The sequence below is a fragment of the Rattus norvegicus genome, chromosome 2, assembly GCF_021556685.1.
Source record: "Rattus norvegicus strain SHRSP/BbbUtx chromosome 2, alternate assembly SHRSP_T2T, whole genome shotgun sequence".
Lineage (NCBI taxonomy): Eukaryota > Metazoa > Chordata > Mammalia > Rodentia > Muridae > Rattus > Rattus norvegicus.
Window position 1 is genome coordinate 164,811,301 of NC_141535.1, and position 24,791 is coordinate 164,836,091.

The window sequence follows — 24,791 nt, forward strand, 5'->3', positions numbered from 1 at the left end:
CCAAAAGTTAAAAAAAATTCAAAGAAAAACAACCCAGAAACTTAGCAGATGCAGTTTTTATTAAAACTATCAGAGAAAGCCATGGCATTCTTAAAATGTGTCGGTATATAATGGGGTCATCCATTATCTCTAGCTTTACTGATCACCATACAGGTGAGTTTATTGCTTTTTCACTTTCATTAATAAACCTAGTAGTACATAAAGAGCCTTCTGGCCCTTTCTAAACAAATAGAAAATAAAAGAGTTTTACTATCCCCAGGGTTATAGAATATCCTTGAAGAAATAATATGTTTACAACACAATGCTTATCTTGAAAACTTTTCAAATTGGATTCTATATTTCATATTTTTATATTTTATACCCAGAGATGAAATATTACTTGAAGCCCTGTTCTATTTTGTGACAAAAACTAATCTTTTAAAAATATTTCAGGCAATTCAAAAAGCGGATAAAGCATGAGTTTCTTCAAATTGGGAAAAAATTCAAGAAAGGAAAAAAATGATTGGACCTCAAAGAAAGGTGTTTTATTATCATGTAATGACATTTCAATTTTCAAATGACCTTCAGTATAAGAAAATATAAAAGTGCCAGCAATATGGCAGGCCTAATAATTTGACTTGGGAAATGAAGGATAAATAATGCACATTTACTGAACTCCAGCCAAGACAGGGGATTGCCATGTGGTACAAAGCCCCCAACTTTGGCAAAGATCATTTTCCTGATTCGTCAAACATTGGCTCACTGCCTCTATGAACACTATGCCAAATTCCTTTGATTATAAAACCAGCCAGAAACCTATCAGCCATGATTTCAAAAACAGGGATTCTTCTGTTCTTGCTCTGTGTCCCATAACTGCATTATGACAGGAGGCTAGAGTTAACAGAGTAGCCACTCATCACACAAATTACACAGGCTTCATAGAAGCTGGATGGAAGGAAGCAGATGATAAAAATGCAAATGGAAAATCAGGGCTGTGAAAGAACTGGGTTGGCAGCTGATCTACCGTGGGTGAGGAGAGTGGACTATTGTTTGGATCACAAGATATGATGGGCTTAAAAGGAAGGTCATTACACTGAAATAGCTGTTCAAGTAAAACATTTCATGCTTGGGACAGAAAGTACAAAACTGATAGCAAAGAGAGTCTTGCAAATTCTGCCAAAATAACAATTCACATTTCCTGAAATTAACATGGAGTTGTGTGTTTGACCAAGAAAGGACACTATCATTTTGTTGATGTAGTTGACTGACTACATTAATGTATTAAACTTTTCAGTGCTGAGGGAAAGTATTTGACTTTATTGTAGCTCATGCTAAATATATGTATTTGCAATTTTCTATATTTAGAATGCCTTGTTAATCTAGAATGGAAACATAAAACTTAAGAAATGCCTGGAACAGTTAAGATTTTGCAGTTAAGATAATATAGGTAATGAGAAACCTTTACAATGAACTGGAAAATTTATAAGCTATAAAGTAAACTCTTTTATAAATAAGTAGCTGTTTATCAGCATGCATGCATAATGGGAAAAGAAGAGTCAGTCATGAACATTCAGTTCATGTGTTCTTTAACAATTGCTTCCTTTTAGGTTTTCTTTCTATCTTATTTTGCTTTATAATTCAGTGTTAACATTTGAGATTTTCCTGCCTCAGCTTTCCTATGTTCTAAATTTATAAGACTACACTATCATCTTCTACTTAAAATTGGAATGAGATATTTTAAATACACGTTTTCACTTACTCACATGAGGGTATTTAGCTTCTGTTTGCAACAGCATATGCAATCACTTTTGAAACTTTACCACATAGCTTCTGCATAGCTCTAAGCCATAGAAGTTGATTTGAGGAGACATTTATTGTTTCCAGATTTATTAATCACAGAGAATACTGAGGAAGGACTGCATTTGTCAATTACCCAGGCTTACATGTTAACTTTATAATTTTATGTACATGAAGAAAACAATAGTCTCCCATAGGGACATGTGAACTGTAAGTATCAAAACTTTTGAAGTTTGTGTCGAGAACACATTGGTTTGCATTGCCCAGTTTCTATGCTTTCCTAAAGGGCACTACCTTCTGATTTGAAGAAGGATATAATTCATTGAAATAACAGTTTGCCAAATGTTTGGTTATTCTATTTGCTTATCAATATTCCTTTTAGGATGCCCTTAAGCAATGCAATGTCTCATTTTCTAGTCCTGAGGGACAGCAGGCAATTTATGCATAATAACTATCTGTTACATTTTCCTAACACATTCACTTTACTTATAAATAATAATTGTGTTTTAGATGTGAAAATGTTTACCAGGAGATTAACAATTTGTAAAAAGCCCTGACATGGCTGATGTAACATAATATAATTCAATTTTAGAAGCTATAATTTCAGGTGATACAATTTATGCTGTTCCTCTTAGTCAAGGTAGGATAAAGCAGTTCTCCTGTCAAGAATGATTGGATAATATGATACATTACCTGATTACAAAATGATGCTGGGGAAACAACCCATTTCTCTGTATTAATCTGACTTGTTTAGTGGCCTTTCTGCCTCTGAATTCTGATGAGATGCTCTGCACCAACTTAATTCTTCTTTATGGGCTTTGGGCTGTTTTATTTTTGCTAGCACAGTTTTCTCTAAACTGTTTAAATATTGACAGTTTGCAGAGTTCTCTTGAGTTTTTTAGCTGTCTTGAATTTCAATTTGTATTACTTTCTTTTGTGTAATATGTAGACAATTTCTTGTCTCAAGAAATTGAAGACATACAACGTGGTAGATTTCAATAATAAATTATCAAGATAAAACAATCTTGATTGGCTACAGTATCTCTCATATGGTTTAAAATATTTTGTTGGTTTTAATATTAGTTCTTTGGATAAATGATAGAGGAAAATGAAATGCACTATTTAGTTTTACACAACACAAATAAACACATTAAATATTATACAAATATTTGTCTAGGAATTTTTAAGTGCTATTGTTTTACAAAATTAGAAATCACTTCACAACTAATAATTTCCAGAATTTTCATGTGTAATGATAGAATATTTTAATCTCTCATGTTCTGATAAAACAACATAGACATTTAACTCCAATGAACATTGTTACTATATTTATCAAACAAGAAATGTGGAAAGTAAGCCTACCCTACTTTCAAGAAGCCAGAGATAATTTACTATATCAATAAGGAAATCAATGGTAAAATTGTAAATTCAAATACTATTTACATTAGAAAAATAAACACCTTAGTTCTCTTGCTTTTGTGGTTAATTAGTTATACCAGAAACACTTACATGATAGTGTAACAGGGTGTTTTGCTGTTTAAAAGAGAACTGGCATAGTGATGGCAGCAATTCCTTGCTGATGGTCAAACCTTTCTTTTTTTGCTTTGTTCTGCAAAGGAATACAATTTTGTATCTTGCCTTCTGCATCTGTTAGAGATTTCAAGTTCTATGCCATACATGGTGAATTCTAGAACACTTTGTGTATATATATATATATATATATATATATATATATATATATATATATCACCTATCTCACATTGATAACCTATCTATCTATCTATCTATCTATCTATCTATCTATCTATCTATCTATCTATCATGGAGGGAAGCATGGCAGCAGAAAGGTAAAGACAGTGGTAGAGGAGTAGTTGAGAGCTCATATCTCTATCTACAAACATTAGGTAAAGTAAGCTAACTGATGATAGTGTGGGCTTTCTGACATCTCAAAGCCCACCTCTAGTTAGACACCTCCTCCAACAAGACAATACCTAAACCCTTCTAAAACAGTTTCATGAAGAGCAGAGCACATATTCTAAGGTGTAATCCTACAAAACAATGTTCATTCAGTTCACCACACACATCAATATAATTGTTTTTCCCCCAACTTTTTTTTTTTCGTTTTTCTTTTTTTCGGAGCTGGGGACCGAACTCAGGGCCTTGCGCTTGCTAGGCAAGCCCTCTACCACTGAGTTAAATCCCCAACCCCTTTTCCCCCAACTTTTAAAAGTATATTGTAAATACCTAAGCTATTTTATGACATGTCAGTCTACATAGCTCAGCCCCCTCATCCCTTTCAATCTAAGTTTCTACTAACTTCTGATGGTAGAGTTACCAGGATTCACCACGGTGCTTTGCTCAATAAAACATTCTTTTATTAATTGCTGATCTTAATATATTACTTGCTTTTTAGCAGTTTCCTTTGTTTGGTCAAATTCTTCTAAAAGTAGTAGAAGGTTCAAATACTACTTTAGAATTTAGGAGAACTGCTCATAACCCCAAAGTCTACTCACATGCAATCCAACTTTCACTAGGAGTACACAGTTAGAACCAGAGCCTCCAGTCTAATCCTAAACTAAGCACAGCAAATCAGATACATAATCCTTCTTGAAGTGTAATAAAATTCTGACTTTTGGAAGAGTTGTGTTCCTATTTCATAGATTTTATAGCCTGTGAATGCTTGTTCTCTTCACATATTATGTACTAGAATTTCCACATGATGGTAATAGAGACACCCACACAATGATGAATTTTAGACTCTTTCTACACCAACTAATTTAAATGTCTGATTTAGTTAACTGAAGTCTATTTTTAATCCAAATAGGCAGAATCAGAAAAATCTGTTACTCTTCCAGCTTAGTAAATAGGTTACATAATATTAAAGTATCGTGGAATATATCATAGTCAATATATTTGCAACAGTGGTTCATTTAAAATCAACAACTTCTTTGAAATTATCAATAAATCTCTAATTACTCTTTTATGTTTTGATCAAGAGCTACTAATATGTAATAAACAATATCTTGTTTTGTAATTATAAATCATAATTTAAAATATATACTCCAATATCAATGTCAAATAAATTTTCTGAATCTATAACTACCTCATCACATTTCTAGTCTATTCTGTGAATTCACAATGAATTCAATGTCAGCATCTCATCAATTAAGAAATTAGTGGAAATGAGTAATTGTTAAAAATTACTAAACTGGAAAGGGAAGTAGAATCCTATTATGGTTGAATAGAAAATAAATTCCCATGTGGAAACTTACAGATCATTGTAGGTAATCATGACCTTTCTCATCCATACACCACATGCATATAAATATATTATAAATATTGTCTGACTACCCTTTGCTGAGAATTCATCTAAATATATTAAAATTTTATTGCTTTATTGATTAAGACAATTTATGAAAATATATGCATACAAACAAAACATAACAAACACCATGGCATTCTTTTTCTAATTTGAATTTTTACTGTTTATATGCATTACAAACCAAGAGCTATTTATCCTACCTCCACTTCTCCCAGTGCCCTCCTCACCTCTCCTTTTCTTCAGATACATTCTACCTCCATCCCCTCCTTCCCGTACCCAAAGAGCGGTCCTCCCATGGATATCAGTTCAAAATGGCATAAGAAATTTCAATATGACTTGGCACAAGTCATCATATAAAGACTAGATGAGGTGACTACCAGGACTGAAAGGATCCCAAGTCCAAGCAAAAGAGTCAGTGATACCCCTATTCCCACTGTTGATACCAATGTAGACACCAAGTTACACAAGTATAACATATATGTGAGTCCCTAGCTCAAACCAATACAAGATCTGTGATTGTAGCTTTAGTCTCTGAGAGTCTCATTGAGCCATTCTTGGTTAATTATGCATTCTCATAGTACCCTTTATCCCACTGACTCTTAGAATCCCACTTATACTCTTCTGTGGAATTCCACTGGATTAGCCTAGTGTTTGATAATGGATCTCTGCACCAGCTTCCATTAGTTGCTGGATGATGTGTTTCTAATGACAAATGAGCAAGGTACTGACATATGATTATGTCATTAGGAATCATTTCAGAATGCTATTAGAAGTCATGCCATGCTTTTCGTCTCCATCTGTGCCCAGAACAAAGGGCATCTATCCCAAAGCCCTCCATACATACTTCCTGCACTGAGAGAGCTGGTCTCCCAGGAGAGCTTGCAATACTAAGATCACAGGCTCACAGACCCAATGGAGGGACAAGCTCCAGTCAAAAACAGCAAGACCAACTAATAACAGAAATAACCAAATGGTGAGAGGCAAGCAAAGAACCTAAGCAACAGAAACCAAGGCTACATGGCAATACCAGAATCCAGTTCTCCTACCACAGCAAGTTCTGGATACCCAAATGTATCAGAAAAGGATATGTTTCCTTTCTAGTAACCAAGTAGAAGCCCTCAAAGAAGAAACACAGAAATTTCTTAAAGAATTACAGGAAAACACAACCAAACCACTGAAGGAATTAAATGAAAACATCCAGGTTCAAAATATGCAAATAGAAAGAATAAAGAAATCACAAATAGAGACAAGTATAGACACAGAAAACCAAAGAAAGAGATCAGGAGTCATAGATGGAAGAATCAGCTACACAACACAAATGACAGAAGAGAGAATTGCAGGGGCAGAAGATACCATAGAAAACACTGACACAATAGTCAAAGAAACTACAAATAGCAAAAAGCTCCTAACTTAAAACATCCAGGAAATCCAGGACACAATGAGAAGGCCAAACATAAGAATGATAGGTATAGAAAAGAAAGAAGATTCCCAACATAAAGGGGCAGTAAATATCTTCAACATAATTATAAAAAAAAAAACTTTCTTAACCTAATGAAAGATGTGTCCATGAACATAAAAGAAGCCTACAAGAACTTCAAATAGATTGGACCAGCAAAGAAATTCCACCATTCACAAAATAGTCAAAACATCAAATGCACAATATAAAGAATATTAAAAGCATTAAGGGAAAAACATCAAGTAACATACGAAGGCAGACCTAACAGAATTACATCAGACTTCTCAACAAAAACTTTGAAAGCTAAAAAATGCTGGGCAGATGTCATAGAGAACCTAAGAGAACACAAATGCCAGCCCAGGCTACCATAATTACAAAATAGTCAATTACCAAAGAGGGAGGAACCAAGACATTTTATGAAGAAAAAAATTTACACAATATCTTTACACAAATCTAGTCCTACAAAGGATAATAGATGGAAAACACCAAAAGAAGAAGGAAAACTGTACCCTAGAAAAAGCAAGAAATTAATCTTTTTTCTACAAACCCAAAAAAGATAGCCACACAAATATATTCCAACCTCCAACACCAAAAAATAACAGAAAACAACAACCACCATTCTTTTCTATCTCTTAACAATAATGACATTGAGTATTGTCATTTCAAAGTCTGTAAAAAGTTGGTTGGAATTTTGAAGGAGATTGCAGTAAATCTATAGATTATTTGAGTAAATAGCCATGTATATACCATGTTGGTCATGTAGATTCATGAACGTGATAGATCTTTCCATTTTCTGATATCTTCAATTACTTTCCTCAGAGACTTGAATATTTTGTAGTAAGAAACCGGAAAGGGGGAATAACAGTTGAAATATAAATTTAAAAAAAATCCAACTTAAAACAACAAACAAACAAACAAATAAAACAAAGCCAAAAACAGGAATCTCTCAGACCACATATCTTCATCTAGATATCAAATGATTTCATTTTACAAAATGTCTTTTTAGCATTCACAATATAAAAGGGCTACGCATATAGGCTTATCTATATTTTGTAATTGTATTTATGCTAGAGACCTAGAGACATGGATGACCAAAGACCCAATTTTCAAGAAAAAAGCAAATTGTGCTAAGAATTAGATAAATTGATAAGTTTTTATTGTAGAGACATTGTGTGTCCTAAGTACCCGGATGTTTCCTTTCTCTTGGAACTGTTTCAAGTGTTGCATCAGGACAAAAGGTATGAGATTACTGAACAGTTGTTAACAGCAGCCCTCACCTTTGTCTTTCATGATTGTGCAAAGTAAGTAGCATCCCCCCATTTTGTCTTTCATCCTTAGGAATGCTTTGGTCTATTTTCAGGTATATATATGGAACAAGGATTATAATATTTCTACGTGTGTTTTTGTTTAGCTATTTATAGACAAATTGTTTTGGTTTGTTTATTACAACTATCATCCAATAATATTATTTTTTTTCATCCCACTGTTACCAGGAACCCAGGATCAAGGCATAATAGTTTGTCTTTAAACCCTGGTTTTAAAAGAAGATAAGCAGTGTCTATTCTCAAAAGGGCTCTAACTTTTGATGTTTTTCCTTTTGGCTTTAGGTAAGTAACCAATTTTCCTCTTGGCCCTATTAAGGACATACACAGGTGGTAAAATTCATGGCTCTCAATAATTTCTGCCATGCTCAGCTGACAGGCTGAGTTTACCAACCTCAGCCTGAAAGCTCTGTGAAAACAATTTTGTCCTCATTTACTTTCAGACATTCTCCTTACAAAGTTTTAAGGAATGCTCCCTATAGGAAGTTGTATAAGTACACTCTGTGTTAGTCACCTTATATGAGTATGAGTTACTAAAACAGATTGTCCTCTAATAAATTATTTTTATTCCATGCCCCAATACTGAAATCCATCCCTCTCAAGAACTACATCTTGGTACTTTAATTTCTCACAGTTTATATTGTCAAAACCTACTCTGATTTTTGGTTATTTGTTTGTAAATAAAAAGTATTTTATTTAACTATAACTGTTCTATTTACTTGTACAAGATGAGTCTTTGCCCAAATTCCAGCCTAGGGACATATGGCTAAATTCAGGCAGATCCATTATGGTCAAATAAAGCAACAAGTTGCATGAAACTTAGGCAAATCTAGTCAACTACCCATGCCTAATGACATCATAGATCCTAGAAGAGAATTTACTAGTACCCCATTTTGAATCAGTATAAATCCTAAATATATTCCAAAAAATTGTCCTTATACCTATAAGAAAATGTAGCCTTCACCTCTCATCATAGAAGTTTCTTTATGCCACAGAAGGAGACCATAACCAAAATGCACACCTAGTCAAAATTCATAGAACAACTGACCATAATGGGATGCTCAACACCATTAGATACAGCTTTAACACAATCCCCATACCTAAGGCTAGGGAAGATTAGCCAGAAAACAACAAAGTCTAGTGAAAGACTTTGTATCTTCTGTAGATATGAAATGGAAACTATACTCATAAAATTGAAATTGTAATAACTTAAACAATACCTGAAAAATGTCAACACCAGTTAACATTCCAATGTCTATAGATGAAATTGCACAAAGTCACACCTCTGGATGAAGAGCTATAAGCAATTAAAAACTGCTAATGGAAAGAGAATTAGTTTTCTTTATGGATGTGTCCCCATAACGACACATGTATGAACGACCACTGCATCTGCATTTCATAATCTTAAGATCTACCTGACACATGGAGACAAGTGAGGACAGAGCATATGACCTGGTTAGGCAATCGGATGGTGCCAGCAACAAGGAGCAAGATGTCATGAACCAATAGAGTATGGATGGAGGATATAAAGACACACCCCAATCTGTCAATAAAGGAGTCTTCTTCTGCTTCTCATATGACTCCTGGAGTCTGTGTCATTGATTCTTTGCCTTCTAACTTCCTAGCCCCAAGGATCATCTCAAGGGACCAAGGGCTAGGGCAACATGCATAGATATGTATACACACAATAATAATAAATTAAAGCCCATGAATTTAAAAGGAAGTCCGTTAGGGGGTATGAGATAGATGGTAGAAGAGGACAGAGGGGAAATGATAGAATTTTGATTTAGTTAAATAAAAAATAAATTATCAGTTACAGTAGTCTTCGCTCATGAAAATGTTTCTTCAATGCCCATAAAGTTAGTCTAAGTGATCTCATTTCAAGTTTCCATTTTTTTTTAATTTTTCTCCTCTTGAGCTCTCATTGGAAGATTTGCCAATTTTGTGTTCTTTCTCCATGGTAATATTTTTATACTTGTCATGAACATTTGGACCTGAATTTCTTTACAACAGATAATCTCTATAAATACTCCTATATAGGACAATTTTCACAGTGCTCCTTGACTTGACAATTACATTATCTTAGCATTTTCCATTACTTCAAAAATGCAAAGACAACACCATGGTCTCTATATTTAGTTTTTCATTAACATCATGTAAAGACTAAAATCTTCACAAGCCAATATTTCTCATTTCACCCATCTCTAATCTCCTTTACTAAGAATGACCATCCTGGGACTACTCACACTCTATTGGGATCTAGGTTATTAACACCCTCTTCATCATCAGTAATGGGGTGACTTACTGGGATGAGTGCAACTGTGATTACTCCAATTTACCATCCCGTTAGGACTGTGCATATGTTCTAAGAATTCTTAAGGATTCTATTAAATCGGATTCCTCCAAAGCAGAATCCCAAGTGCTTTAGTAGAGAAATAATGGCAAGAGACAACTTCAGCAGTGTCTCTACATATTTTAAGTGAGCAACAGTTCCTTAGTATACTAAAATATTATTCAGGCGTATACACTTATCAGTGAAAGTCTCCATGTTGTGTTTTTTTTTAATCAGAATCTGAGGATGTTGTCCACATTTATGTGAATTTTAATCATTATATATGTGGTCTGTCTGTTCTCCTTTTTACTCTTTCTCTTTTTTCCTTTAAAAAATTAAGTCACCACAGTGTTTCTGAATTTGGTCATTACACCTTCCAACTTAATAGCATATCTTTCTCTGTCTTGTATTTCCTGCATAGCTGTTAGACTTGAAGAGACAGTTAGTCCTTATATCATTAACCATAACCTAGATGCTCATGACTTCAAGGATTTGCGTGAATGTTCACCTGATATTTCTAGCATTTTTCTTTATTGGAATTATGGATCTTCAAGGATTTGATATGGCTCTAATTGTATTAGTTTATTTACACACCCACCTTCCTGATGACTGCTTTTGGAGCATTCTCTCTTCTCTCTCAGAGAGCCATAAAGTGGCCCTATTTTCCTTCCTCTCTAGTTTAAAACAGTGCCCAGGAAAAGATTTTGGTGCTAGAGATTTATAAATGGCCATGATTACAGGACCATTTAACTCTTTTTTAGTGACTTTGATTTCATAATGTAAGCATTAGAAATATTGATAGTGGAATTGCTTATTTTTAGAAGACATAAATATTTTTGGTTGTGAGCCTAGTCTTTACTGGCTGATCCATCTCTCTAGCCAGAGAAGACACAAATGCTTAACAGCTATATTTTCAAAAACCAAAACCCATCTCGAATTATGTTTCATAATATAAGGTTTATTTTATTATTTGTATATTAATGTTAAAACTTTGTTCCTAATAATATTAATGTTTTATTGTCTGTGCATGAATTTAATACAATATATTCAATACACTATGCTGTGTAAGTATATAATTATTATGATTATCATCTAAGTTTGTTCATTTGTATCATCTTAAAATTTCTATGGCTGATGTATGTTTTTATCATCATAACCAACCAAAGGTAATGCAGACTAGAAAGATCACATTGACAGGACCCAATCGTAGGACCTTACTGTTCTAGAGATTCCACCTGCAGTCATTACCCTAGAGATAAGGGTTTTAGTATTACCCAGCATTAGGTTTTATCCCATTGAGCTTGCATATAATGTTCCATATATACTGTCCTGCTTCTCTTTTAGAGACTAAAGCCTTGCACCATGATGTGTCAGAGAATAAGTTAGTGTTGGTGAAGAGAAGAGAACAAGTTAACATTTTTTCGACTCTGCCAAAGGACATTATTTACTGAGGCAAAGTGCAATGTGTAGGATGTGCAGGGCAAGCAGCCAGTGGACTGAATTGGTACTTCCTCCAGACAAACAGCAGGCTTTACACACACAAATATTAGGCGGACTGGGCAGACACACACAGGATACATGTATAACTCTCAGCTAGGTATAAACTTGGAGAGCTATGCTGGGTCACACATTGCAGCTATTTCTGCACAAACAGATGCTGTTCAAGGTCCTTACAAACAGAATATCTGTGCCAGCCGAGTTGATAAGGGACTCACTCAGTGACACCAGAAACATCTGCAAGGGGCAACAGCAGGGCATGCACTCTCTGCTCACTTGGCAGTCTCCAGCTGTACAAATCTTGAGAAATTATAACCAATAGAGAGGCTATCCCTACCAAGCCTATCACAAAGGATCAAATCAGAGGAGCCTGCTGTAGTTACTACTTTGTACCCACAGCATCTGAGATGGCAGGGGCAAGTATATGGTTTAGGTCACAAAGCCAGGAACTTCCTTATTTTTTTTCAGACACTTTGGTAAAGCACTCACCACAATCATAGAGGCTGCTGGCTGGCCTATCTACATCTAGTCCCACTATAAGGAAACCCAGGGTCCATAATTGGGATGAATACACTCAGGAAGGTTTGTGGGGACAGTATCCCAAACCATGGTGTTCCTGCCCCATAGACTCAGATGGGAATCACAAAACAAGTCATAGTTTGGAGATATGCCAAACCCATCCAACTTCATGTACGGTATTAACTGACCCCAGTGTTCAGCCCCTTTCTTTCTCTTGCCTCAAGACAGTGCACAGACACAAGAAAGGGCCTCTAAGGCTGGAGATGCAAAAAGGCATACTTGGTGGAGTCAGGGAAGTGGGAAAAGTGTCCTTCCCTAAAGACAAACCCAACAGTAATGGAGAGGAGGTAAATCTGGATTTGAAAACAATCTTAATGTCTCAGTTCAAAATCTTTAGTGTAACACTTGACTTGGCTCTTTTTGAAAACATTTCTGAGTGGGAAAAGATTAGAGGATTATAGACAGTATTAAAAATGGGTGTAAATGATTAATGAGAGCATATGCACTTGTGGAAATGTCACAGTGAAGCTCACTGATTTAAACAAAAACTTTAAACTAATTTGAAAACACCAGTTAACAGTGAAACAATGGGTTTATTCTATACGTTTAATTTCTGGCCATTGATCTACATGCCTGCCTGCATGACAGTGCTACATATCTAATTACTTCTTTCAGGTTTTTTGTTTGTTTATATGTTTCTGTTTGTTTCAGCTAAGTCTTGAAACTGAAAGACATTACTCCAAGTTTGTTCTACATTCTATCAAATTGCCAATTCGTGTTAGGATTATTTCCAACTTAACAATATTAAATATTAAAATTTATGAATATGAAATTCTGAAATTTTGTTTAGATACTCACTAATCTCAATTATTTTTTTTTAGTTTCAGAGCATAGCTATTCTTATCTTGTTAAGTTCATTTCTAACAATTTTATTCTTTTGACTGTGATTGCCAATTACTTTCTTAATTTTATATTTGGTTTCTTCATATGAATATAAGAAAATGTAATTTGCTTCTCCCATATACATCTTAGAACTAACTAACCTTAACCACTTCTATTAGTGATAATCAGTTTTTCTTACTGATTATTAAATATTCCATATGATTACTTATAGGACATAAGATGGTATCTATAAATAAATGCAGTTTATGCCTTTAAAGAGAAGGGAACTCTGCCATTTGTGACAAAATCAATGGACTTGGGGAACCATACTTAATGAAATTAATAAGACACAGATAATAAATTCTGATTGATTTTACTAAGCTGTAAAGTCACAAAACATCGACTTAGAAGCAATATGGAGCAGTAGGATTGTTTACCAGAGGCCATAGACAGAGCTATAGGGTAAATAAGATGAGATGTGATCACTTAGCCTGCTAAATAACACTTCAGCAATCTACTGAACTGTGTGATGAATAACAGCTGGCAATTATGTATGAGCATGTCAAAGTGTTAAATTAATGGATTTTTAATATTCCTTGGACATAATCTGGTAAGCTGATGGGCATCCTTATTAGCTTTACAATAAAACTAAATTAATTCATATAGCAAAGCAGGAAGCAACATATTCACATAAGTATACTTTTATTTCTTCCTTTTCAAAGGATGCTCTTAATTTCTTTGGCTTAATAGCACTGTCTGAAATACCTATTATTCCTTTACATGCATGTAAATGCAAAAGATATCCCTTCTTTGTTCTTAGGCTCAGGGAGATAACCACTATTTTGATATTAAGTACAAAGTTACTCATATGCATTTATTTCCTTAAGGCAAATTTTGTCTAGTGTATTAAATGTTTTGTATAAACAATCATGGCATTTTGGACAGTGGATATAGTGCATAGCATGCATAGGGAATAACAATCAAAATGTAAATAAGAAATACTCAAGTTAATAAAGATCAAAAACAGTGTATAGAATCATTCACAAATATAAGATTTTTCTAATTCATTTCTTTGATGTACAAAGAGCACATGAAAATCATTATAGAATTCAGTGGTATCTTCATGTTATATTCTGAATAGGGAAAATATACCTTAGGGGTTGAAATTTTACATAAGCATGCTTTAAACAAGTTTTCAAATGGTGGCATTGGATTTCAAATACAAGTCAATCTGTAGAACCACAATCCTTTAGAAAAGAATAACTGCTCCTTAGGAGAACATAATTTCAATGATGTCATGGCAAAGGCCAGATTACCTGACTCACTGGCAAAATCAGTGTTAGAAGCCAGGTTGCAAGAGTATTCTGGTTTACAGAGTTAAGTCCGTGTTTTTGGTAGAGAAAGAAGGACTGAACAATGAATAGTTTACCACATGACAAGAAATTTTTTTTTAAATCCAAGTGGATATCTGTGTCATCCTCAGGGAATTTGTCTTCCTAAGTACCTCTAGGTTCTTTCTTTACGTTCTTTCTTCCCATTGTTGAATATTTCTGTTAATGTCATCCCTGTTGGGTCCCAGGATCCCCTTGATTTTCTGGCATCTGGGACTTTCTGATGACTATACCCATTCCTTATTCCATCCCCCATTGTACACACCTCTGTTCAATGTCCTGACCATCTATAATTCTTTCCTGTTTCCTCCCACAACTAAACCTGCTGCACTTTTTTTTCTCTCCTCCTCCTCTCTTCATCCCAAGCCCCTCCCACTGTCAACCTCCCAAGACTATTTTATTCTCCCTTCCAAGTAGGACTAAGGAACACATGTTTTGGTTTCCTTTTTCTTGACCTTCATATGGTATGTACATTTTACCATGGGTTTTCTGAACATTATTCCTAATATCACCTTATCAGTGAGTACTTATAATGTATGTTCCTGTATGACTGTGTTACCTCACTAAAGATGATATTTTCTAGTTCCATCCATTTGTCTGTGACTTTCATGAAGTCATGGTTTTTGATAGCTGAGTAGTACTCCATTGTGTAAATGTACCATATTTTCTGTATCCATTCCTGTGTTGAGGACATCTACGTTGCTTCCAACTTCTGACTATTATAATTAAGGCTGCTTTGAAAATGCTGGACCATGTATCCTGGTTATATGTTGGAGTATCTTTTGGGTATATAGCCATTAGTGTTACAGCTAGATCCTCAGGTAGTAAGTACTGTGCCAAATTTTCTAAGGAACTGCCAGATTGATTTACAGAGTGGTTGTAAGAACCTGTAATCCCACCAGAAATGGAGAAGTGTTTCTCTTGCTCCACATTCTCACCAGCTTCTGATTTCACCTGAGTGTTTTATCTTAGCCATTCTTACTGGTGTGAGGTGGAATCTCAGGGTTGTTTTGACTTGCATTTCCCTGATGACTGAGGATGTTGAAAATTTCCTTAAGGGCTTCTTGCCCATGCAAGATTACTCAGTTGAAATTCTATTTAGCTCTCTATCCCATTTTTTGATTGTTTAGCTTACATTACAAATGTTATTCCTTTTCCCCCAACCACCCACCCCTTCCTGACTTCTTCTCCCAACATTTCCCTACACTGGAGTGTCCAGCCTTGTAGGACCAAAGGCTTCTCCTCCCTTTGGTGCCCAGCATGGCTATCCTCTGCTGTATATGCGTCTAGAGCCATGGGTCGGTCCATGTACACTCTTTGGATTATGGTTTAGTCCCTGGGAGCTCTGTTTGGTTGTTATTGTTGTTCTTATGGGGTTGCACACCCTTTCAGCTCCCCTTCAACTCCTCCAATGGGAACCCCATTCTGAATTCAATGGTTAGCTGCGAGCATTCACCTCTGTAATTATCATGCTCTGGCAGAGCCTCTCAGGAGACAGCTATATCAGGCTCCTCTCAGAATGCACATCTAGGCATCAGTAATATTGTCTAGGTTTGGTGGAAAAATATATATATATATATATATATATATATATTCCCAGATAGGGCAGGTACTGAATGGCCATTCCTTCAGTCTCTGCTCCACACTATGTCTCCAAATCTCCTCCTATGAATATTTTTGTTCTCCCTTCTAAGAAGGACTGAAGCATCCACACCTGACAGTATCTTCCACATTGTGTTGCTTTTGCAGCAATACAACATTCAGGATAACACTGAGATGTGGGTTTTGGTATTTTCCATACCTTTCCACTCTTTCTTTTGTCCTATGTTTTCTTGCTTTATCTCCTTATGGGAATGAGAATGATTTTTCTGTGTTGTGGCATATTTGAAGTAGATCGCTCGCATTCTGTTTTTATTGCCTTGTTTTTTTTGTAGGCTCTCACAGTTAAGACATGATTTGATTCTCAGATAAGATTGTAAATCTAAGATGTTAACCTATTTTGAAAGTGTTAAACATTTGGGTCTGTAGAGATGAACTAAACGTAATATGTCTTATGAGATGAATGTGAATGAATGTGAAAATTTATGGACCAAAGGATGGATGCTGCTGCTTAAAGCATGATTTAGCATCAAATCAAAGCAAGGATATACTTTTGACAGTTAATCTTACTCATCAATTTAATGAGATTGACAATCTACTGAAAGATATAACTTTCAGTATTTCTGTGACAGTATTTCCCGAGGCCTTTTTCTAATGTGAGATGACTTCCACCTGTAACTGTGGGTGATACCACTCCATATTCCGTGGTCCTAGAATCAATAAAAATGAATTTCCAGGGTCAACTAGCATTCATTTCATTCTTATTTTCTCACTGTGTGTTCATTATGATCAGCAGCCCCATTCTCATGTTGTCATGCCTTCCCTGATCTGAAGTACACTATATTCCAAGAGAAATTTGTGAGTCAAAATAGGTATTTCTTCCTTGAATTGCTTTTACTAAGCATTTTCCCGACCAGTGAGAATGTAACTAGTGTAGACTCTATAACATAAATATAGGCTAAGCAATCAAATGATACCCTTTGTCACTTAGTAATTGTCATTCTAATGTTAGTGTCATCCATAGATATTGAAAGGGGGGGAGTACATACTTTACCCTTTCAAGGAAAAAAATTCCTGTAGCTGGCATCACCAATTGGAAACGGCAAGACCAGGTGAAAATGGGGTTCTTGTCTCATTTGTTGGAAAGGGCATTCTCCCAAGAATAATTCATAAGTAGAGAAAGAAATAGTAAGGTTCTTAGTTCAAATACCCATGACTGTTTGTTTTTACTAGACTTTATTACTTGTATTTACTTTAGTTACTTTATAGCTTTAGGACTATTTAAGATTATATTACTAGAGTAATTTCGACCAGAGGGTGAATCTGTAAAATAAAGAATGTTGAGTCTCTTAATATCTTTTCTGCAGTCATAGCATGAGTTACTCTTAGTTTAATTAAAAACAATATTTTGAACATATATTCCAACAGGGTATCCACATTTTCCCAATCCACACTCATCTTATGGTAGGGATTATGAGTGTCCTTGCTACTGATCTCCCAACTTATAGAACTGGGACTTTTCTATTCATAGGAAAGCAAAAAAGGCAATGCTCAGGGGTAGAATATATTATATTTTCAGTTCAAAATTACTAGTCTCTCAGAACAATTAATACTAATCATTTCTTTAACAGTAAGATTTTATGCCTGGAAAACTTAAGTGACGCCTTATTCTTTACTGCATAATATGTGATTCTTGATATATTTTATTCACTCCCTTGGTTTCCTTAAACTACTCCAAGCACCTTGTGGGATATGACCCTTTAAAGCATGTCTTTAATATGTTCTTCAGATGTTCATTCTTCATCTTCTTACATTTTTTAAGTTTTTCTAAATTTTACCTTCTCAGTGTTGTTTATACTGGTTATGTTTTTCTTACCTTGATGTTATGGAATTTGGAGGTTTTACAGAGCTGGCAGTGACAATTGTCAAGATTCTGTTGTATTTCCCATTAAAAAGTGTTAACTTGGATGCCGTGTATTTGAGAAATACAAATATTGCTTACAGATATATTGGGCTGATGTCACCAGTTTTTATGCATCTACGATATAATCCTAGAACTTGTGAGTTAATGTAATGCTGACTTGGCACTTTTACCATCTTTGAGTTGTACGCAGATCAAATACTTGCTGAGTCAACGGTGTTTGCAGAAGTCATAACGGACTTAATCTTTTCTTTTCGGATAGAATCTTATCAGGACTATATATAAGCAGTGCTATATGGTATTCTGGAAAAAATAAGACTCATATTACGATTCCCACATAATGACAAGAATTTTAGTTACATGGGGCTTCTCTGTCAGATAAGATTTGCTGTCTAGAAGGACATATGAGGAAGTTAGATATCTTACTTAAGATATGTTATTTTTCTATGTACTGGGTGCTCTTCATTGTTGAAAAATGCTCCAGAAATAGAAGGAAATAATATTATTTTCAAAGACATGAAATTAGCATATATCAAACTAAAATGTTTACTTTTGCAAAAGAAGTATATATGTGTATATACATAGATATAAATGCTTTATACATACATACATATATATATATATATAATTTTATAACCAAAGAAAAATTTGCTCCTATTCTTCACACAATATGCCTGACAAAAGAGTGAAATCTTTGTCCAGATGAATCTGATAGTTCTCTAGACTTATGTGTAGGTGCAGCCTTTGTCAAACTGCACCTACTTTGCTTTGTACTGATTAGTAGTATATGTCAGAGGTATTTCGTTTATTCATAGGCTCTGTGCAGATAAATAATTTCCACTCAACAGTGCTGTGAATAGCTTGAGTACTTCATATTCAATATTATGAAGATATGTGAGCTCCCAAATAAATATGGTATTTTTGAATTTCTCACTAAAGTGAATGGAAGGGCTAATAATCCGCTTCATCTAATGCTTGCAATTTTTAAGAAAGTTTTATAGTTCTGCTCCACTTTAGTGAAATACATATTTAATAAGCAATTTTCTTTTATATTGATACTTTTAAACACAAGGATTTGCTAGTTGTAAAGAATGAGACTTAGGTCTCTACACATACTTCACCTAGAGCACACTGAGGGAATGTTATTGAAGTAGAACAAATGGAATATAAACTATTCTCGGGAGCAGTTATCAAAGCTAATAGCCAAAATAGAGAACTACTTTCTTATTTTATGTGTATCATATTGGGTTTCTCTGGAGGCAATAAACATTAAACATGGAAAACTAAAATGTTTTGACTGTTATACCTAACATTAATGAGTTAAAAGATGTATTTTCCCACACAGAGTATATAGTTCATCATTAAGGACTGATGCCTTAGTGAAAAATCCTGTCAGATTTCAGATCATATGTTTTTCACTGATTGCGGCTTTGTGGTCCATGGTCATTATCTTACCTCTACTAATTTGCCAAAGTTTTAGAAACAGAAAGAAATAAAACAGGATTCATGCTAATTTTTAAAAATTATATCACATTGAACAATAATTACAGGCTGCCTGTGCATCTCCTGTCCAGTTATGCTACCTCAGTTTAGAAATTAAAATCATTTTCATAAATAGAGAATTAATATTACATGGTATATATATATGTATATCACATATATATACATAAAAGGTGTGTGTATGAAGCAAAAAATATTTACAAATGGGGCCATAATTTGAATAAAAGCAAGGAGTATTATATGGAACAGTTTGAAATGAGGAAAGAGATGGGGGACAAATGATGTAATTACATGATAACTCAAAATAAAAGTAATAATTTAAAATGCATGAGAGGATCAATAGTTTTATTGAGATTTATTCTTTGGAACATTTGTTCTGTATTTTTTGTAACCTTTGTATCTGTTCAACTATATACATTTAAATAAACACTTTCAAATCATTAAAACGTACTCAACTTCCAGTCTCCATGTGTGCATAGAATTAAGGCTGTCCCACAGCCAACCAGACCTAAAACCTGCCCAGAGAGAGTTGTTCTCTCATAAGTGCTCCCACCCCTAAGCCCAAAGATGAGACCCTACCTTTGCCCCACTAACTGCTCAAAGAGGGAACCACCAGAACCTCACAAGGCACAGACAGCACAGAGTAGCCTGGGACAGGATCCTTCCAGTCAACATCTGCACATAGAGCTAAGGCAGTCCACCAGCCCTGCAGACTCAAAGCCTTCCTAGAGAAAACTGGTCTCCCAGGAGTGCTCAAACTCCTATGATCAAAGCCTCACAGGCCCACAGGAAAGTCAAACGCAGCAAGACCAATTACCATGAGAGATAACCAAATGACTAAAGGCGAGCACGAGAACCTAAGCAACAGAAAACAAGAGGACGTGGCATCATCAGAAACCAGTACTCCATCAAGGCAAGTGCTGGATACTCCAACACATCAAAAAAAAAAAACAAGATTTGGATTTAAAATCACATCTCATGATGATAATAGAGGACTTTAAGAAGGACATAAATAATGCCATTAAAGAAATAATCAAACTAAGGACAGAAATCAGACAGGTAAAACAACACAGGTAAACAAGTGGAAGGAAATGAAAAAAAAAAACCCTTTAAAGGGTTATAGGAAAACGTAACAAAACACGTGAAAGAATTGAAAAAAAATTCATGATCTTAAAATGGAAATAGAAACAATAAAGGAATCACAAAAAGCGAAAGTTCTGGAGATAGAAAACCTAGAAAAGAGATCAGGAGTCTAAGATACAAACATCACCAACAGAATACATGAGATAGAAGAGAGAATCTCTGCGGCAGAAGATTCCATAGAAAACTTGACACGATATTCAAAGAAAATGCAAAATACAAAAAGCTCATAACCCAAAACGTCCAGGAAGTCCAGGAAACAATGAGAAGACCAAACCTAAGAATAAAAGGTATAGAAGACAGCCAAGACTCCTGATATAAAGGGCCAGTAAGTATCTTCAACAAAATTGTAGAAGAAAACTTCCATAACGTAAAGAAAGAGATGGTCATGAACATAAAAGAAGCCAACAGAAATCCAAATAAATTGGACCAGAAAAGAAATTCCTCCTGTGGCATAATAGTCAAAACACCAAATGCACAAAACAAGAAAGAATATTAAAAGCAGTAATTTCTAGAACAAAAAGAGGCAGGCACACCCAAGAGGAGTACATTGCAGGAAATAATCAAACTCAGGACAGAAATCAGCCAAGTAGAAACAAAAAGAACTATACAAAAAAATCAACAAATCCAGGAGCTGTTTCTCTTAGAAAATCAACAAGATAGATTAAAGCTTAGCCAAACTAATTTAGCCAGAGAGCACTGAGACAGTTTTCAAATTAATAAAATCATAAATGAAAAGGGAGACAAAACAATTGAAACTGATGTAATTAAAAAATTATCAGATCCTCCTACAAAAGCCTATACTCAGCAAAACTGGAAAATCTGGACAATATGGACAATTTTCGAGACAGATACCAGGTAACAAAGTTAACTAAGGATCAGATGAACCATGTAAACAGTATCATAATCCCTAAAGAACTAGAAGAAATCATTAAAAATCTCCCAACCAAAAAATAAACAAAACAGAACAAAACAAAGCAAAACAAAACAAACAAACAAAAAAAAACATGACCAGATTGGTTTAGGTTCAGTGCATAATTCTAACAGACAAACCTTCAAAAAATACCTAATATTAAACTATTCCACAAAATAAAAATAGAAATAGAAGGAACACTACTCAGCCTTTCTTTGAAGCCACAATTACAGTTATACCTAAATTACACAACAACGCAACAAAGAAAAAGAACTTCAGATCAATTTCCCTTATGAGTATAAATGTAAAAATTATCAATAATTCTTGCAAATGATCCAAGAACACATCAAAATGATCCTTTACATGACTAGGCAGCTTCATCCCATGGATTCAGGGATGGTTCAATATATGGAAATCCACCAGCCTAATCCACTGTATAAATAAATTCAAAGAAAAGAACCACATGCAGTTTAACATATGGAGATAAAGGTAATAGAGTGGAAACAGGAATATATACATTAATACAATACGTCAACCGATTTTTTGGAAACATAATAGAAAATCTGAGTAGTCGTTTCTTTTATCTCAGTTATTAGGTGATTGAGACGCATATATCATATCAGTTTCTTTTAGATCATACAAGATCTTCAGATTGATTTCAAAGATAGTAGACAGAAAATATCTTTTTGAAATTGTCCCTTTGCACTATGTTTATTTGATTTATTCATATGCCTATAAATGTTTGAAGATACATTTACCTGAAATATATCTTTTTTTTTTTTTTTTTAGCGATGTGTCTTTTTTTTTTTTTCCGGAGCTGGGGACCGAACCCAGGGCCTTGCGCTTCCTAGGTAAGTGCTCTACCACTGAGCTAAATCCCCAGCCCCTGAAATATATCATGTTATCAAAAAGTACTTATTTACCAAATATGTATTATATACCTACAGGTCAGAAATAGAATTGCATTCTTTTTTGTAATTTTGAATTAATTATTTAGGAACTTTCTATATTTGACCATTTTTAATTCCCACTCTCCTGAGTCACCTCTGATCTACTCTGCCTGTCTCACTATCCCAAGTTTATGTCACAATATTCCTTCACAGTTTTGCCCTTCCCACTCTCCCTCCTCTTCCTCTTCTTCCTTTTCTCTTCTTCTTCCTCTTCTTCTTCTTCCTCTTCTTCCACTCCTCTCACATCATGTATAATCTGCGTTGTTCACACACTCTTGTATGTCTGGTCTTCTATTTGAGTGTCGCTCCCCCAATGAGATCTACATTCTTAATGAAAGATACACACAAGGAACAAATGTATAAAAGGTTAATTGGGAAAAATTGAGAAGTCTTAGGTAAACAATGACAGTATAATTTCAGATTAAAGCTAGAACTGACTTATTGGTTAAAGATTTAAAATAGAGGAAAAATGGATATCTCCTAAGGAAATTTCAGACTGAGTCCTGAGGCTCATGGACATATGTAAAAGTGGGGATACCAGGCCCGTACAAGCAATCATGCTAAGGACCACAATATGAATTGCACATCCCTGTGTTGCATACCATTTAAGGTCAGTATACAACTGCACACCATCACACTTCATTCATATTTTATTATATTAGGCAGTAAGTTAGAATTACCACTTTGGGCTTCATTTATTGTGCCTTACATTTTATAAAAGATAGTTTCTACTATTTAGACCACAAATAATGCTGCTTAGCTTTGTAGAGTATCAATGTCAACTAAGTCAGCAACCAAAGAGTTTTGGAAATTCCATATTTGTATCTCTGACATTTCTATTGATGGCAGTTTCCTTTTGTCTATTGGGCAGAGGAGACTGCATTCTGGAAATCAAAATCATGAGTGTTTTTATACTGAAACTTACATACCAAACAAGTGACAATGGATATCAGAAAGTAAATATTCTGCTCCATAAAATCCTATTTATATTGGAGTTCTTTCCATGTAAGAGAAAATGCACACATGATTCAAAATAGGAATTCTTGCATTCTTCTTTCAGTAAATCCAGTATTTCCTCTGGGTTGATGGCTAAAAGAAATGAATGGGCTATCATTGCTGTGTAATACAACAAATTCTTTTTTGAGGTTTTTTCTTACTACATATGTAAAATGTTTCAAATTTTACTCTCTTTAGTATATGTTTGACAAAGAAATACAATTCTGTGTACACATAGGTCACTTATTCTGTTATTTTTGTCATAAACACGTTGATTTAGGTCATTAGTCATGTTATACACGTGAACAGTAAAAGTGAACAACACTATAACCTGAGCTCTTCAAACAAGGTTTTAATTTGAGTTACTCTTTTTTTTTTCTTTTTTTTTTTCAGAGCTGGGGACCGAACCCAGGACCTTGTGCTTGCTAGGCAAGCACACTACCACTGAGTTAATTCCCCAATCCCCAATTTGAGTTACTCTTATTTGCTCTCTGTAGACTATTAAATGTCCTAATTTTCATTGAAAAGATGTCAACTATAGTGACTAACTTCCAGCTTCTAAACTGTAGTCAAGGTAAAGAAATACAATTTTGAGGTAACATAATCTAGCTGGTGAACCCAGAAAAAATATGGCTTGGTGAACATGAAAAGTGAAACATTATTAATTGGTTAAAGACTAATGTATATCTTCCAAAGAAAAGTGTAGAGGTATTTTAATCCAGCAACACAGCTGTTCTGGCAAAAGATGACATCCAAAGAGGTTCAGAGTCAATATAATCTGGCCCAAATGCAGACACACCCTGGCAGTGTGATCTGCCTGGAAAACAGCTACACCCTTAGTGCACGTTTTTATTCCCTAACAATGAAGGTAAAGTTAGTTTGTAGAAGGCAGTATTCATGTTTCAAAGTGACATCTAACTGAGGGGCAGACAAGGTGATGAGTCAGAGAGAGATTTGACAAAGAGAATCAGATATAGAGTATGCTGAACTCTAATGAGAACAGGGAAGAGAAACAACTTAAGAGATAAGGAGAGAGAGAGAGAGAGAGAGAGAGAGAGAGAGAGAGAGAGAGAGAGAGAGAGAGAGAAATGAATCATTTACTCACTGTACTTCATGCAATGCAGTTGAGATCAGTTGAGTCCATTTCTGAGTTCTATACAGTTTGTTTAGTTCTTGCCATGAAGGTAAGTTAAGGCAGCTGAAGCCAAGTAATAAGGAGTTAACAGAAGATTAGAACACATTCCCAGACTTACTTTAAGGCCAAGGAAAGCAACT